Consider the following 19,476-nt stretch of genomic DNA (forward strand, 5'->3'; position numbering starts at 1 on the left):
CATCACAGGCCCATTCCCAAAGTGGCAGCAACAACTGGGAATGGGTCAGGAAAAATAGGAGCCTAGACTTGATCCAAGCACCAAGGCAGTCCTATGTGGAATGTGGACATCCCATGTGGTATCCTAACCAATGTTCCAAACACTCACACCAACATACTGCATACTTCAGAGGTAAGTGAGTTAAAGTGCACTGACAATATGGGCTGTCACATTTCCTAGGGCAGGCTGAGCAGGCTGCACCACCGGAACATGTGCTCAGGCTGTCCATGGGCCACTTGCCCTGTGCTCTGCTTTCCTGGCCAGTGGCTTCGGGTACCAAGAGCCAGGTCCAAGATGAATGGGTTTCTCACCAGGAGAGCTGTGCTGGCTCTTCTGCTGTCTGCCCTGATGAACCACAGGGCCGCCAAAATAGCTTTTCTGAATCCAGAGCCTACGTACTTCTGTGCGCACGCTCAGCCATTGACCGCTAGAGGGTGCACGAGCACTTGTGTTCTGGAGCGTTGCTTGGTTACAGAGATTGTGAGCTCAGAGGTTGGAAACACCCTGTAAGGAGGTTGACTGGAAACCAGTCTTTCATCTACAGGTTACCCTTAGGCTTGAGAGGTAGTGAGAGTGGCCAGAAGTCTCGGCAATGAAGGTTTTACCTTCCCGTTTCAGAAGGGCGAGTTTCTTTTCAGCTCCTCCATCAGGTGTGAAAATGACAGAATGGATTAAATCACTGGTTACCACAAAGCTGCCAAGGCTGGTGAAGCAGACCAAGGGCAGTCGCTCCTGTTTTCTCAGTGAAAGTGATGTAGCTGCTGGAGACAAGAACAGGTAACAGGGACTACAAGTTGGGTGTGAGAGGCAGGTGGTGAAGGCTGGGGATGATTGGACAGAGTGTTTGCTTTCTGGGACTTGCAAGCTGCAGGGCCTGCTGTAACCTGGGATGCTGGGCTTCTTGACCTCTGCAGCTCCTAAGCACCTAATTGAGTATTGAGTTTTTTTCCTCAGGATCATTTTGGCTATCCTATGACTATGGTTCTATATGGATTTTAGCATTGTTTCCTCTAATTAGTAAAAATGTCCATAGTTTGATAGGGATTGCATTGAACCTGTAAATTGTTTTAGAGACTATGGACTTTTAATGACATTAATTCTTCCAATTCATTTTGTGATTTTGATGATTTCTTTCATCAATATTTCATATTTTCCATTGTGTAACTCTTTCAATTATTTAGTTAAGTTTATTCCTGAGTATATAACTCTTGTAGCTATTATGAATATGATTTCTTGATTTTTCTTTCATTAAGATCATCACTGGTGTATAAATATACTTCTGCTTTCAGATGCTGATTTTGTGTCTTATGCCTTTATAAAAGTTTATACAAAACATTTCCTTATGCTTAAATGCTGTTAGAAAAACTGCAGTGGGTAGATCCAAATATATCCATTTCCTTCTGATACTATTCCTAGAAAGACTTATTTTATAATTCTTTTTCTTGTTTTCTCAAAGTTATTTATTTGAATTGAGAGAGATAGAGAGAGGGAGATCTCATTTCTATCTGCTGGTTAACTCCCCAGATGCCTCCAACAGCTGGGTTTGAGTCACATTGAAGTCAAAACCTCAAACTCTATCCAGGTCTCCTGCATGGATGGCAGGAACTCAAGTACTTAAATCATTATCTACTTCATTCCCAGTTACATTATCAAGAAGCTGGTTTGGAAACAGAATTTCTAGGACTCAAAATGGCACTCTGAGATGGGAAATAGTTGTCTCTAGTGGTGGATGAACCTGCTGCACCATAATGCCTGCCCCAACTTATCCTTCTTTAACTGCTTCAAACATCTGTAATTCTTTCTTGCTATTACTTTTAATTGTTGAATATTCACGGGCATGTATTTGATTCATGAATGTGTATGTATTTAACATGAGCAGTACACATTTTTTCATGAATGATTAACTACATTGTATAGTCATGATATCTGCATTAGGATTAGGAGAAGAGGGAGATAACCACCTGGGAATTCTGAGAACTGTCCATTGCTACTTACATCTTTCAACATAATTTTTACTGATGTTGAAACACAAAAGATACTTCTTTCATTTTTTAAAAGATTATTTTAGATTGGTGAGATAGAAGCAGAGAGATGTCTCATCTAACAGTTCTTTCCCAAAATGACTTCATTGGCCAATGATGTCCCAGGATACAGCCAGGAGCCAGGAGACCAGTCTTGGTCTGCCATATGTGCAGCAAGGAATCAGCCACTTCAGAATCACCTGCTCACTCCCAAAGAGCACAATAACAAGAATTTGCCATCAGGAGCCCCTTGCAGGAATCAAATCCAGGTTTTCTGATTTGGGAGGAAGCCATTCTAACTGGTTTCTTAACTATTGGCCAGATGCCCACAAATATGATTCTTAGACTTGACTTATTCATCTCCATATATGGCCATAGGATTTTTCTTAAATTTATAATTATTATTCATCTCCATATATGACCATAGGATTTTTCTTGAATTTATAATTATCAACCTATGATTAGTAATGTAATTATGTGCTAACTGTATTACTTCTGCATAATAAAATTCTACTAATATGCATGATTCATTTATTTAAGTCAGTGTAGTATAGCATAAAATATTTCCTAAGGCTTAGAGTGAAATCATCATTTGGGATTCTAAAACTAAGTGTATCTAAACCCAAAGATTGGGGCTGGCACTGTGACCACCAAAGCCAACAGCCCATGTGGGCACTGTTTCATGTCTCAGCTACTTCACTTCCAATCCATGTCCCTGCCTATGGCCCAGGAAAGCAACAGAAAATGGACTAAGTGTTTGAGCTCCTGCTACCCAAGTTTGAAACTGGAAGAAGTTCCTGACTCCTGGCATCACGCCAGCTTTGCCCTGGCTACTGTGACCATCTGAGAGTGAATCAGCTGGTGAAAGATCTTTCTCTCTAAAGCTTCCTCCATCATGGTATCTCTGACTTTCAAAGAAAATCTAATTAAAAATCCAAAGATTATTTCAATTCATCTTATGGCCAAATATTATTTTATATTATAAATCGATGTATATACATATGTAAATGTCTTGGTGAGGATTAAAGAAAAATAGGTTGAATTATATTTTTTACAGCTTGGGACTGAGACATAATAATATGATTCCATTTGGGTTGCCAAGTATACATCTATAGGAAATAATTCAGGATGAAGAAAAGTATAGGAAATTATAATTATATGGGATAATAGCAATAAAGGTTTGATTTAATAGTGTTTTAATCAGCAGAAATGTTTTTTTTAAAGTATGACTGTCTTTGTGGTATCAATATTTTTATAAGTACATGTATAAATTAATGATTTTCTTTATAGTTAGTTACACATTTGGAAAAATATATGAAAGAGCAGATTTCTTAGACTTAAGGAGTTGCTACCTTTCCTCATCCTGAATTGCAGCTTATAGATGTGTACATGGCAACCCAAATAGAATCATAATATTGTGCCTCAGGTACTATTTTCCACTGAGATGGTACACAGGTACATTGACCAGCCAAAAGTTATAGCATGGGTGTCTGACCAAGAAAAAGGCCATCCCACTGCCTGGTGCTGTGTTACATGAAGACATATCCAGGTCCTGCAAAGGTGGTTACTGGCATGGGCTGCAAGGGGAGAGCTGGAAAAGGCACCACAGGCTAAGCAATTGTGTATTTCTTCAGGATCTTCCTTTGAAGTTGGGAACATTCACACCAGACAGCTTTTGAAAGGGCAGGGGGGAGGGGAGCCCCGAGACCATCTCATGATGGCTGCCTACATTATTTTTCTTCAAGTCCTACTCCTAGAAGTCTGGATTTAAACTTGAGCATGACTGTGAACTAAGGCAGTGTAGCTGAGTCTCATGTAGTTCTGCCTCATTCCTGTACCAGGGCCCTGCCTGGAATGTGTGCAAGAAGAAAGGCAGATAGCACTTGGTGCTGGGGACATTTGTTTAGTCCTGGGAGATCCAGAAGGAAAGCACATTTTCCCACCCAAGTGAGCTTTCATTTGGATTGTATGCCTGAGTCACATTCAAGTCAGAGGAGAAAAATCAGGTTTGAGGGTGCTGATCTTTTTATATTCTGTCACATCCTCTGGCATCAAAGTCAAAAAGTTGATAGAGTTAAGGATCAATACATAGGAAGTAGACTGTATTACCTAGAGGTGAATGAAAGTGTGTGTGTGTGTGTGTGTGTGAAAGAGAGAGAGAGAGAGAGAGAGAGAGAGAGAGAGAGAGAGAGAGAAAGAGAGAGAGAGAAATGAAAAAGGAGAAAGAAAACAAGGAGGGAAGAAAATAAGAATGAAGAGGAAAATATTTATAAAGTAAAGATGAAGAAAATAAAAAACAAAGTTTAGAGGATATGAAAGAATGAGAAAATAGAAAAAATAAAAGGAAAAGAGGGGAAAGGAACACCGAAAGAAAGTAAAGAAAAACAACAAAAAAGAAAAAAAAAGAATACCAACAGGTAAAAAAGGAGAAAGAACATTTTAAAGCATTTTTCCTATCCATGCCAATAATGTTCCTCTTCAAATCTGACCTTTTCTTCTTAATCTTCCTTCCATTGGGTGCAACTGCTTCTTCCGTGTTTACTCATCTAGTGAGAACACTAGACAAATTTCTGCACAATGACAAAGAGGTGTAGCAGACATAAAAAGAAGAAACTTGGGATTATACCTAATTTCTGCCACTTATTGTATCCAGGTAAATCATTATGGGCTTTAAATTTCAGGTGCTTAATTTGAACAACCATTTGAATCATATGTTAAATGCAGATGGAAGTAATAAATGCTGTTTCATTAGTCTGCAAGATTGCTTAAAATCTTAAAATTCAATGTGATCTTATTCCATCTATAGAAAAATGTGGAATATTAACTGGAAGAAATGAAAAAAATATAGAACACAGTGGAGGATGGCCCAAGTGCTTGGGCCCTGCACCCGCATGGGAGACCAGGAGAAAGCACCTGGCTCCTGGTTTTGGATCAGCACAGAGCACAGGCCATAGTGGCCATTTGAGGGGTGAACCAATGGAAGGAAGACCTTTTTCTCTGTCTCTCTTTCTCTCACTAACTCTGCCTGTCAATAAATAAAAAAAGAAGTATCTGCACATGTATTTAAAGATAAAGAAGACCTGGTGTAAATGTGAGCATCTGGCTCTAAACCAAGAACCTCCAAGTTTTCAGCATGCATGAAGAAAGACTTTTCTATTTTATGCAAGAAAACTCATCTTTCTCATTAAATCATCTTATCATCAAAGAAATAAAGACAAGATTATTGGTGATAAATCATTCTCAAAGCATTTAACAACATTTTGAAAATGAGTGTTGAGGAAAGTAGAATCTGTGTGTTTTTACAAAAGAAGAAATTATGGTCTTGGCCAAGTGTTAATACTTCTAATTGGAAATCAAATGACAGAAAATTTTCCATTCATAAGTATGACCTAAATTTGCATTATTTAGATAATCTCATTTAAAAAAATCTTAAATGGACCACTGTAATACAATAAGGAAACAACCTTCTATTATTTTACTGCATTTTACAATATTGCATCAGCACAGAAAGAAACTGTACCAACTATCCATCATTCTCTATTTGTCCCTCCCACTAACTCTTGGAAACCATGAATGTGTTTGAATGTATTAGTCTATCCTAGATATGGTATAGAATGATTGTGAGCATCTTTTCAAGTACTTGTTTGCAACCTGTGAATGTTCATTGGAGAAAAATTTATTCTGAACCTTTCTCCATTTTAAATTCAGGGTTTTTGTTGTTGTTGGGTATTTTGTTGTTGGGTAGTGATTGCTCTTTTTATATACTAGGTACTAATTCCTTATCAGTATATAATTTCCAGATAAGACAACACTTTAAAATGTGTGGAAGATGGAATTAAAAGGTGGATTTATTTTGGTGCAAAACATTTTTTTGAAATCCACATACAGTATTCTTATAATAAACATCCTCTGCATGAACTTAAGTATCCCTGTGTACTCTTCCATTCTGTGAACTGTGTTTCTGGGTTGTTTATAGAATCGTTCAATACACAAAATTTTAATTTTAGTGAAGTGCAACATATGTTTTTCTTTTCTTCGCTGTGTTTTCCCCTCAGTAATCTGCACAGGGTGTTTTCTCAGCAGAGGCCAGCTCACAGAATATGGTAAACATGGATCAGAAAGGGGTGATGAAATAAGGAGCAGAGAGTCAGGGTAGAGAAGTGAGTATGAATACACAAGGAATCTGGGGGTCTTGATGCCAAAACACAAAGGCTCCAATTTGAGGGCAGATGAGGGCCCCCAACATGCACTTTCTAGCAACAGACAGCCTCCACTGTGGGGTTTGTGAATATTCAAAAACAAAATACAAGAGCAGAAACCATATCTTTTTGGTTGCTAGTCTCCCTCCCCCCCATGGCTAGTCCAAGTTTTTCCATCCTATTGAAAGTATTGACAAACAATTCTGGTCCACAGCCCATCTTTCAAAAGAAAGATGAAGAAAAGAGGAAGGGCAAATGCCAGCTCACCCTACCCCTACACAGGATCATGAGGAAGCAAGGATCCTGGGGCCAGAATGAGGCCACAGTTTCCATATCCCAACTCTAGCCATCCTGCCTGTGGTGCCTCTCCTACTCTACTCCAGAGCACTGAGGGAGGAGAGGTGGGAGAGGCAGGGAAGTCTGGGTGTGACAGAGGGGCAGCAGCATCCACAGTGCTGCCAATGGACTGCAGTGGAGATCTTGTCTGGAGTGGAATTCTGAGGGGTGCCATGTGTCTCTGGTTCCATGACCACAGTGGGTTCTGGGGTTCAACTGCTGCCCTGAAAAACACAGGTTCCTGTCCTTTCCACGGGGCTTCCTCTAAACAAAAACGTCAGTTGGAAACCACCAATAGTACTTTCCAGTTGTCTTGTTCTGCTTACTATTGTTGTCATTGTTACTGTTATCTGACTACAAAGACAGTGTGAGACTTCACAGGTAGACTAGCTTTCCTGGTGGAAGGGCTTGGGTACAGAGAGCAGGGTATGTGGAATTTTTTGCATTATTGTTTTAAGCAGAAACAAAAAGGCTGATTAGAGTGGGGTGGAGGGATTTGCTAGAAGTTTCTATCTAAAAAAATCAGCCCATCAAAAAATAAAAACAAAACAAGAAATACCTGTGTGAATCAGTATTGATGCAAATATGATTTTATAAAATGTTCACTATACATGAGTGAAATGGTCACTTCTTTCCATTCAATTACTGTTGATAGCCATTGCTTATATTCCTGCTAAACTAGGTTGCTTTTTACTTGTTAAACTTCTTATTTGGTAAAGCAGTAAGCCTTTTATTGTGTAAATTTAAAATATGTTATCTCCAAGTGTAAAATGAGAAAGCAAGCAAGAAAGGGAGAGAGAAGGATGGTGGGGTAGAGAGGGGGAGGGAGGTGGACAGGGAGAGAAGAAGGGACTATCATTTTATTCTCAGAATTTCATCTAAAAATGATATTGAATCTGTTAAAAATTAATTAAAATTTTAAATTGAAAATATAAATATACCCTTCCCCAAAGAACCCTTGAAAACAAATTTTCTAAAATCCTGAAAACAGTAAAACTCCAAATAAACAAACAAAGTGTCATGTACAGAAAGAGTGAATTAAGTCCACTTATTAATAGCAGCTAAAATTTATCTATGAGTGACTTCGGTCCAAATTAAGGGCACTAATGTAGGCTTGTCACTTAAACAGGAGTAATTCATTTTTAAAATCACCAGTTTGCTCCAAGCCACAGAAATATCACTGTACATCTATGTAACTCATTATTTCCTATTTTTAAAATAAGTAAATCAATGTCTGAAAATATTTCAATACAAAGAAATTACAGAATTTCAGGAGTCATCACATTTTTGAGGTATGACATAAGTAGCAGGTGGACACCTAGATATAACATTGAAATATTGATACATGCTGAGAGCTCTGCAAGAATATTAGTGACTGAGGTGCAAATTTCACATCCTAAGTCTTACTCTTGCTGTCACATGCGTGTTACATACTTTTCCAAATTATGCAAATTGTAAGAGATTGGATGGTGAAAACTTGCAAGTGGAAGGAAAGTTTTCGTTCTTTCTGCACAAACATTGCTGAATACTGAGCTATCTGGCAGAAGGCACTTTGCTAATGATACAAGAATACGATATTTCAAGACTCTATTCCACAAAGTAATTATTGAACCCTAAATAATACCTCAGGTCCCTCAAAAGTAGTCTTGGTACTGGAAATGTTATTTTTCTAATGTTTATTTGCATTTTCCCATTGAAGATTTTTACCTACGTACTCACCTTTAATCCAGGAAAATATGAAATAATAGTCCAGCTGATCTCACAGAAGATATGAGGAGTCTTGAATGAATTAATATAGGAGAAAATAAGTGACAAATACAAAGAACCCTTGAAAACAAATGAAAACAAATCTGGCCAGATTGATTTCTTAATAACAATGTTGAAAAGTAGCTTCTAGGCCGGTGCCACAATTCACTAGGCTAATCCTCCACCTGCGGCGCTGGCACCCCAGGTTCTAGTCCAGTTGGTGCGCCGGATTCTATCCCAGTTGCTCCTCTTCTAGGCCAGCTCTCTGCTGTGGCCTCAGAGGGCAGTGGAGGATGGCCCAAATGTTTGGGCCCTACATCCACATGGGAGGCCAGGAGGAAGAACCTGGCTCCTGGCTTCGGATCAGCGTGGTGCACCACCTGTAGCAGCCATTTGTGGGGTGAACCAATGGAAGGAAGACCTTTCTCTCTGTCTCTCTCTCTCACTGCCTAACTCTGCCTGTCAAAAAAAAAAGACATGATAACTTTTTGAGAACAAGGTTTCTGACTCTAGCAGTTATTAACTCTTAACTCCTAACCCTTACCAGTATTCATTGACACAGAAATTATAAAGTGATAGATACTTAGATAGTTTTCTCAATCAACCACATAATTTTAAGGAAAAAACTGTCACTTATCACCAGCTATCAGTCTGAAAATGTTCTTGGAAAAAAAAGCAAATAATATTTATTTATTTATTTATTAAAAAAAAACTCTATATGGGGCCAGTGCTGTGACATAGTAGGTAAAGCCACCTCCTACAGTGCCCACATCCTATATCGGTACTGATTCAAGTCCTGGCTGCTTCACTCTCAATCCAGATCTCTGCTATGGCCTGGGAAAGTAGTAGAAGAAGGCCCAAGTCCTTGGGTCCCTGAATCTGCAAGGGAGACCTGGAAGAAGCTCCTGGCTTTGGATCAGCACAGCTCTGGCCATTTCAGCCAATTGAAGAGTGAACCAGTGGATGAAAGACCCCTCTTTCTCTCTTCCTCTTCTTCCCTCTCTGTATAACTGACTTTCAAATAAATAAATAAATCTTGAAAAGAAACCCTCTATGATACTCCTTATTTAAACCAGTTGCTTGCATGTAAATATGCAAATTGACTTTTGCTAACATATGGAGATCAATGTGCTTCCCTGGCACAGAGCTCTCTGAAGAGTTTAAATGCTGATCTGTGTGCTTTCATTTTATTTGCTATCATCCAGAGTGCATTTATTAAATATCTGTATCAACTGTCTTGATATTTAATAGTACTTATATATTTATAACCTGAGCTAATCCTCATAACTTCCCTCTCTTGAATTGCTATGCCTTTCACATTGTGCTTTTTTCACACAAATACAAATGCAAAATCAACTCTTGTATGCTACTTTAGAATTTATAAAAGGCCTTTTGTATAAGATTTGCAGAAAATGTAAAAACTTAGCTTCTAGTACTTGAACTTTCTTGGCCATGTGAAACTGCCAAAAATGACTTGGTTTTCTCATTACAGATGAGAAAGAGGTATGAAGAGACTGTTCCAACAGTTAGATTTGATTGATCAGGCCCAGACTCTAATTAGGTCTCAGGTAGACACACATCTAGATTTTTCTCCTTATGGTTTCTGTGTCAGAATTCCAGCCTATGAGTGACTTTCACAGTCTATCCAAGGTTCTCAGTCAAAAGTCTGTTCAGGTTTGTATTGGTGAGATGAAGCATGTACCTATATAATATGCACATTTAATAAATAAGTATTGAATCATATGAAAGTAAACTTAGATATAAGAATACGATGCAAAGACTTGAGATGAAGACCATATGTTTAAACAGTTATGGTCTTACAGTTTGCAAGCAAGTTTTAAAATGTGTTACTGGAGTACTTGTTTGGCACAGTGATTAAACCTTCCACATCCCATTCAAAATGCTTGGGTTCAAGTCCCAGCTCTGCTTCTGATTCTAGCTTCTGCTAATAGAACCCTGGAGGGGAGGGCAGCAGGTGATGGCTCAAGTATTGGAGTCCCTGCCACCTACATGGGAGCCCTAGATGGAGTTCTTGGCTTCAGCCTGCTCCAGCTCTGGTTGTTGCAGACATCTGGAGAATGAACAAAGAATGTAAGAGCTCCCTCTGCATTTCAAATTACTGAAAACAAATACAAAAACTTTTCTTTTTGGAAAGGCAGAGTTACAGAGAGAGAGGGAGAGACAGAGATGTCTTCCATCCACTCATTCACTCCCCAGATGGATACAACAGCCATTTCAGGAGCAAGCCGAAGCCAGGAGCCAGGAGTCAGGAGCTTCCTCTGGGTCTCCCATGTGGATGCAGGAGCCAAAGCACTTGGGCCATCTTGGGCCAATTCCCCAGATGCATTAGCTTAGCTGGGACCTGGATCAGAAGTGGAGCAGCCTGGACTGAAACCAGTACCCATATGGGATGCCGATGGAATTCTAACTTTCTATGCCACAGTGCCAGCCCCACAAAACTTTTTTTAAGTGTCTTGATGCTTTCTGAATGATTTTCATTACCCTCTAACTGTTCTCCCTAGTAACAAGGCAGGAGGGCCTGAGCCAGCCTATGCCATAGCTCTGCACTCTGGAAAAATTCATCGCCCTCTATGGGCCTGCAGTTCGTGGTGTCTCGCCAGATGGCGCTCTAAGCGGTATCTCAGATGTCCACAGCTCCCTGGCTTCCAGCCACTCAGCGGGCTTCAGTGCCCAGCGCTGGCTCAGGCTCCGCCCCTGCAATAAGCCTCCGGCCAATCATCGCTCTGGAATGGCAGCGCAGGGTGGAGGCGGGGCGCCCGGGTGCCACCCCCCACGCCAGCCGGCTATAAAAGCTGCAGCACTCTGCTGGATGCAGGCTAGTAGTGTGTGTTGTGTGCGCACGAGACATGGGGGCTGGTGAATGTGTGTGGCACCAAGAGTGTAGAAAAGCGGGAGAAACGGTCCTCGTGAGTACATGTGGCTTGCTGCACACGGGGCACTTTGGGATATCCTGTAACCTGAACTTCTGCAGAAAAGCCAAGCGCACAATGCGAATCTACTCGGGGAAATTGTATCTACGAGGGCTATGCTCGCTTTGTGAGTGTGGACACTCGGGGAGGGCTGGAAGGAGGCAGGTGGAGGGCGCTGAGGCCCGGTGGAGCAGTGTCTTCCTCAAAGGAGTGTTGTGGCCCATTACTCCCTATGCATGGTCCCTGGTGCATCCAGGACCAAAGGTGGAAAGCAATTAACCTTGCAAAGAAACTGCCACCTTTTGTGGGCCAGAAATAGTATCTTTTTTTTTTCTTTTAAGGTTTATTTGAAAGAGTTACAGAAAGGGAGAGGCAGAACAAGGGAAGTCTTCCAACATCTGGCTCACTCCCCTAAATAGCCACAAAGAGCAGGGGCTGGGTGAGGGTAGAGCCAGGAGCTTCTTCTGGGTCTTGGACTAGGGCATAGGGGTCCAAGAACTTAGACCATCCACCACTGATTTCCCAGGTGCATTAGCAGGGAACTGAATTCAAAGTGGAGCAATCTGGATTCAAACCATTACCAACATGGGGTGGGTGGCTTAATTCATAGTGCCAGGCCCCAGCATCTGCTATTTGGACTATTTAGTGTATTAAAATATCTTTGTGATGGGGCTGGCACTATGACATATCAGGTAAAGCCCTTGCCTGCAGTGCTGGCATCCCATATAGGCATGGGTCCAAGTCCCAGCTGCTCCACTTTCAATCCAGCTCTCTGCTATGGCCTAGGAGAGCAGTAGAAGATGGCCCAAATCCTTGGGTCCCTGTACCCATGTGGGAAACCCAGAAGAAGCTCCTGGCTTTGGGTCAGCACAGCTCCAACCATTGCAGCCAATTGGGGAGTGAACCAGCGGATGGAAGATCTCTCTCTCTCTCTGCCTCTGCCTCTCTCTCTGCCTCTTCTTCTCCCTCTGTGTACTTCTGACTTTCAAATAAACAAATAAATCTTTTTTAAAGATATCTTTGCGATTTTAAGGTAGTTCCAATCTTTACTCTTAACATTAGTAGTTACAGTATGAGGAACTGAGGAAACTTTAGTAATTTGATGCTAAGTTTAAATATTATGTCAATAAGAATGTTACTTGTTTTGTCTCATTTGGTTTGCCTGTGGCTACTAGATGTTTGCCTGTGGCTTTATTGGATAAAAATGTATTCAGCTGTAGTGCTTTCCAACATTTTTTAAGATTAAGATTGGAAGACACGGTTGAGTTACTTCTTGCAAAGATTCTTCCATTCCTGGGAAGCCCAAAACCAGCAAGAAAAGCAAACAACAAACTTTCAGTAATGAAATTGAGAATCCTGTGCTCACAAACGTGAACAGCTGAGCTGTAAAGGGCCTCTTAACTGCAGAACTTCTCTTGCAGGCCTCCCCCAGAGGAAGCACTGCTGTGGTCAGAAGGATTCGAGGAGCTGCTGGCCAGCAAATGTGAGTTAACCTTGAATTTGATCTACTGCAAATATTGCAAGAGTCTAGAAAGGTGGTGTCCCTACAACAAATGAGCAGCTCACAAGAGTAGGAATGGGCTCAATAGTCACAAGATCCCAGACTGCCTTTTTCTCCCTTTATTTCTTAGCACATTGACTCCGAGTGGGGAAGACAAATTAGCCTTAAACAGCACAGTGGCTGTGTTCTTGGTTGAACTTGAGTCTGCTTTTCCATTGCATATAATGTTTACAAGACACTTAATTCCAAGAGAATTTGTGGTTCCCCTGTGGACATTTTTTTGCATCAACAGCAAACATAAGTATTTGTCTTGTACTTGATCATTTTGCCTACTGGCATCTTTGTTTAAAATTTGTTAAAATTTTATGTAAGTTATATAACTTTCATGTATTTCATACGTATATGTTTTGGAACATAGTGATACTTCCCACTCTACCCTCCCTCCCACCCATGCTCCAATTCTTCTTTCTTATCCCTTTGCCATTCCCACTCTTAATTTTTCACAAAGAGCTACTTTCAGTTTACTTAATACAGTTAATCCTACACTAAGTAAAGAAGTTCAACAAATACTATGAAGAAAAAAAAAACACTGTGCCTCAATGAAAGAGACAGGCTGTAAGCAATTATTGAATCTCAAAATGTTCATTTCACTGCAATGCACTACATTTCAAGTACTCTATATTAACTCAGATCAGGGAAAACATAGTATCTGTGTTTTTACAACTGACTTATTTGACTAAGTATTATGGTTTCCAGTTGTATCCTTTTTGTTGAAAAAAAACATGATTTCATTTTTTACAGGTGATTAGTAATCCATAGTGTATACATGCCATGATTTCTTTATCCAGTCAACAGTTGATGGAGGGCTTGATTGATCCAATCAATCTTAGCTCTTGTGAATTGTGCTGCAGTGAACATGGTGGTACAGATAAGTTTTTCATAGGCTGATTTCTTTTTGTTTTGTTTTGGCAAATTCTAGAAGAGGGATGGTGTATCATATTACAGGTCTATATTCAGATTTCTGAGGTATCTCCATATTATCTTTCATAGTGGTTGCACCAGCTTACATTCCTACCAGCTGTGGTTTACGGCACCTTTTTCATGACATCCTTCCCAGTTTTTGTTGTTTGATTTCTGTATGACAGCCTATTGAGATGAAATATCATTGTGGTTTTAATTTGCATTTCCATGATGGTTAGTGATCCTGAGCATGTTTTCAAATATCTGTTGGCCATTTGAATTTCCTCTCTTGACAAATGCCTGCCAAGTCCTTTGCTCATTTCTAACTGGATATTTTTGTTGGGTGGTACAGTTTGGATCCAGGGACATGGCATCTTTTTCTTCTGAGATGACTGTCATCTCTTAACTCATCTCCTTGTCTCTAATCCTTCCTTCATGCTACTGCATGAATTATTTTCACGAATTTTCATTGAGATTGGTTAACTGCAAATATTGTATGGTCTTGTCATGATGTATTATTAGCCAAAAATCAGACCTTTGCTTAATGCCATTTCCTCAGATTACAGTGCATTTCTTAATCCAAGTAATTCCTCTTTTTATCTGTAAGGCCAAGAAGAGGCTCTTTTGGGTAGTTACAGTCACCTTGAATGACTGCAAACTTCACCTTAACTAAGATGTTAAAAATCAGGTTAAATTTGTGTGGTTGGGTCAGCACTGTTTCACAGTGGGTTAATTCTCTGCCTGTGGTGCCAGCATCCCATATGGCACAGGTTCTAGTCCCAGCTGTTCCTCTTCAAATCCAGCTCTCTGCTATGGCATGAGAGGGAAGTGGAGGATGGCCCAAGTGCTTGGGCCTTTGCAAGACCCAGAAGATGCTCCTGGCTTCTGGCTTCAGATTGGCTCAGCTGTGGCTGTGCTGGCCATTTGGATAATGAACCAGCAGATGGAGGACTTTTCTCTCTGCCTCTCCCTCTCACTGTCTGTAACTCTACCTCTGAAATAAATGGATAAAATCTTTTAAAAAAGGAAAAAAAATTGTGGTCACCATGTAGTAAATTACTTTTTTTATGCTGTCAAAAAGCATCTAAGCCAGAATTGAGGAATCTGTACATGTCAAAGCTTACTGATTCAATGGTGGGGATGCTCTATAACATCAGGCTAACTCCTTTAGCTATGATTTTGGGCTGGAAGAAGCTCCTGGCTCCTGGCTTTGGCTTGGCCCAATCCCAGCCAGTGTGGTCATTTAGTGAAGTGAACCAGCAGATAGAAGACCTCTCTCTCCCTCTCCCTTTCTGTCTCTCTCTCTTTCTCCTTTTTTGTATCTCTGCATTTCAAATAAATAAACCAATCAAAAATATATTCTCAAAATGTAGCTGAAGGGGCTGGTGCTGAGGCATAGCAGGAAAAGCCACCACCTGCAGTGCTGGCATCCCATAGGGGCACCAGTTTGAGACCTGGCTGCTTCACTTCTGATCTGCTATGGCCTGAGAAAGCAGTAGAATATGGCCCAGGTCCTTGGGCCCCTGCTCCAAAGGAAGGAGACCTGGAAGAAGCTCCTGGCTTCAGATCAGCACAGCTCTGGCCGTTGTGGCCATTTTGGGGAGTGAACCATTGGGTAGAAGTCCTCCATTATTCTCTGTCTCTCTGAACCTACTTCTCTGTAACTCTGCCTTTCAAATAACAAAATAAATCTTTAAAAAAACATGTAACTGAAAACAAATCACGTAAATATCCTAGGGGGGACTGAACAAAAATATTCTCAGGCCAAGAATTTTCTTTCTCCAGAAGATCCATTGAAGGAATAGCATTGATTTTGTTCGCTTGTTTACCCTCCAATATGAATTTGTTCTTTCTCCTTCACGTATTCACTACCTCATCTAGGCTTTATTTGTGTCATGCCAATTTTACTTCATAGTCTTTTTGTGTTCTCTCAAATTAGATTCTCTTTTCCAATTCACCTTACATATGGAGCCAGATTTCTTTTTTTAAAGATTTATTTCTTTGAAGGTCAGAGTTACACAGAGAGAGAAACAGAGGCAGAATGAGACAGAGAGAGAGAGAGAGAGAGAGAGAGAGAGAGAGAGAGCGCTTCCATCTGCTGGTTCACTCCCCAGTTGGCTGCAATGGCTGGAGCTGAGCATATTCAAAGCCAGGACCCAGAAGCTTCTTCAGGGTCTCCCATGCAGGTGCAGAGGCCCAAACACTTGAGCCATCTCCTGCTTTCCTAGGCCATAGCAAAGAGCTGGATTGGAAGTGGAGCAACTGGAACTCAAACCAGTGCCCATATGGGATGCCAGCTCTGCAGGTGGTGACTTTACCTGCTACACCATAGCACAAGCCCCAGATTTCTTTTCATAAACACCCATTTTACCATATATTGTTCTCTATTCAAATATTTCCCAATTACCTTAGAGCACTGGATTTACGTTAATGCATAAGATTTTTGTCATACAGCATTAGCTTTCTGGTTAACCCAGTGACCATCTCCCCTTAAGACCTCAGTTACTTCAGTCTTAGGGAGTTGACTGGATCCCTAAAAACACTTCCAGCTCCAAAATCCTGTCTGATTTTGGATGTTCCTTGGAATTTGTCCCTACGCTGACAACTATATTTTTTCCCCAAAAACATCTAACATAAAATCATAGCTTCAGTGTATTTGCTGCCCTCCCAATTAGAATAAACATAACCATCAGGATTTTACTCATGCTGACCTTCTGTCTGGATTGCTCCCCCTTCTCTCTCTCTCATTTTTTTTTTTTGACAGGCAGAGTGGACAGTGAGAGAGAGAGAAAAGTCTTCCTTTGCCATTGGTTCACCCTCCAATGGCCACCGTGGCAAGCGTGATGTGGCTGGCACATTGCACTGATTCAAAGGCAGGAGCCAGGTGCTTCTCCTGGTCTCCTATGGGTTGCAGGGCCCAAGCACTTGGGCCATCCTCTACTGCACTCCCAGGCTACAGCAGGGACCTGGCCTGGAAGAGGGGCAACCGGGACAGAATCTGGCACCCCGACTGGGATTAGAACTCAATGTGCCAATGCCGCAAGGTGAAGGATTAGCCTATTGAGCCATGGCACTGGCCTGCTCCCCCTTCTCTTAATCTTCCCATATCTGATATGTTCTTCAAGACCCAGATCATCTTCTTAGGGCAAAGCAGTTCATTAATCTCTGGCCCAAGCTCACATTCAAAATATATTCGTTGAGTGCCTACTCAAACAAGGTCCTACTGACACCCAGAGGAATAAAAGAAATTCCTGCCTGTATGGAGGGTACAATCCTGTGGTGTCAAAGGTCATGAACAAGTTACCAAATAAAGCAACAATGTAGCTCTGGATTATGACAAGTGCTTGTGAGGGAAAACAAAAAACAAAAAAACTAAGTGATGAGGGAAATGTGAGACTTGATTGCCTGGGAATGCACATTCTATAAGCTCCATGAATTTGTATTGACTGAATAAACTACAGGATCTGCCTTTTAATAACAAATCCTCTTTGAATAGGATAAATTAGAAAGTTATTTTAGCTAGGTCACAACTTCTTCTAAGTTCCAAAACAATTTTTTTCTATAAAAATAATCTAATCAAGATATGTGATATTTTAAAGTTAGGAGTCATTGGTTTATTTACTTTTTAAAATTTATATATGTAATGGGAATTGATTTGAGGTATTTCATATATACAGTCTTAAGAACATAGTGATACATCTCATTCTCCCTTTCTTCCCTATCTCCCTCTTCCTTATTCCAAATGGTCACATTCACCAGGGCTGGGCTAGGTTGAAGGACACTAGGAGACAAGAGCTTCATCTGTACCTCCCACATAGGTGCAAGGACGCAGGGACTTGGGCCATCTTCTCCTGTTTACCAAGTCACATTAGGCAGGGAGCTAGATTGGAAGTAGGGCATATGGGATGTCAGCATCACTCACAGCAACTTAACCTGCTATGCCATAATGCTGACCCCTTTACTTCATTTGAGTGGTTATAGTTGCATTAGAGTTTTCATTTTGTTGCCTGTAATTCATTGCTATTTTATTGGTTTCAGGATTTTATTTTTGTAGGTTTTTGAATTTGTTTTGTTTTACAAAGACAATCATTTCTTTTGCAAATATAGCCAATCAAATGTATAATTGTCACCTTAAACCCTGTCAGATAATTCTAACATCTCTGCTTTCTCATTTCTCATCTACGTATTGGGTTCATTCAAGTTGAGATTTGCCTGGTTCTTGCTATGAAAAGTGATTTTCTGAGTCTGAGCGAGTAATTATGATAAGAACCTACATCCTATTTAGCCAAACATACTGTAGCTGGTTTGGGCTGTGCTTTTTCTATAGAAGAGGTCCTGCTTTGTTTTCCAATTGGAGATAAGCCCATGTTCTCTGCTGGCTTATATTGACACCCAACAGGGAGAGACAATCTTAAACAGATCTGTCTTGTGAGGCTGCTCCTTTCCTGATCACTTGGATTAGGAAATAGAGCTTTTACTCAGACATTTTTTGGTCTTTCCCTGACATTTCTGGGTTACCAGTTGTGGGAGCCCAAGTGCGACATATATTAGGCAAAGGAACAAGCTAGAGAACTTTCCACCATCTCATCTCATTTCTTGGGTCTAGTCTCCAGTTGTTTGTCTTACTTCTCTCTACATTTCAGTCCTCTTTTCTTTTTAAAGATTTGATTTTTCATTTGAAAAACAGTTAGAGATAGAGGAGGAGAGAGATATTCCATCCATTGGGTCACTCTCCAAATGGCAACAACAGTCAGGGATGGGCCAGACTGAAGGCAGGAGACAGAAGCTTCTTCAAGGTCTCCTTTGTATGAGGCAGGGACCCAAGCATTTTGACCATCTTCTGCTGTTCTGCCAGGCACATTGGTAGGGAACTGGATAAGAAGCATCTGGGACACCAACTAGTATCCAGATGGGATATGGCATTGCAGGCAGCAGCTTAACCCACTATAACACAATGCTGGCTCCTCCATTTCAGACTTTTTGTTTGTTTCCTCCATAATGTAAAGATGTTTTAGTTGTATTCAGAGGAAAGAAATAGGGAAAAGTGTGTGTATTCCATCTCCCAGGAAGTGAACATCTTCTCTACCATTTTTTTCTTTTTAATATTTTGATTAGCATATTTCAACAAAAATTGGTTTATTTTTCAATCCTGCATGTCCATTTATGCATTTCTTCATAACTGAATCATCAGATAGTCATAGTAGCCTGTGGCTCAGGATTACCATCTAAGAGAAAAAAAAATTAAAGAAGATCCAAAGGAAGCAACGCATAATTATATCCAAGAGTAAATGATTGGTTCAGCCCTTTCTTTAGAGCACACATTAGCTCTTCTAACTTTCAGTCTCAGCAAGGCCACTTGGAGAAGGGAAACTATAGCCAGAGACAGGGTAGGGGCTTTCTTAAAAGAAAAGATTCATTTATTCATTTGGAAGGCACAGTTATAGAGACAAAAGGAGACAGAGAGAGAGAGGAGAGAGAGAGACCTTCCATCTACTTGGTCACTCTCCAAAAGGCTGCAATGACCACGGCTAGGCTAGGCTGAGGCCAGGAGATTTTTCCAGGTCTCCCACATGAGTGTAAGAACTCAGGGAACTAGGCCACTTTCTGCTGCCTCCCAGGCTCATTAACAGGTAGCTGGATTGGCAGTGGAGCAGTTGAGACTCAAACCAGTGCCCATGTGGAACATGAATACAGCAGGCCATACCTTAATCTGCTATGCTGGAGTGCTAGACCCCCAGAGGGAA

Source organism: Lepus europaeus, chromosome Y, assembly GCF_033115175.1.
Source record: "Lepus europaeus isolate LE1 chromosome Y, mLepTim1.pri, whole genome shotgun sequence".
Classification (NCBI taxonomy): Eukaryota; Metazoa; Chordata; class Mammalia; order Lagomorpha; family Leporidae; genus Lepus; species Lepus europaeus.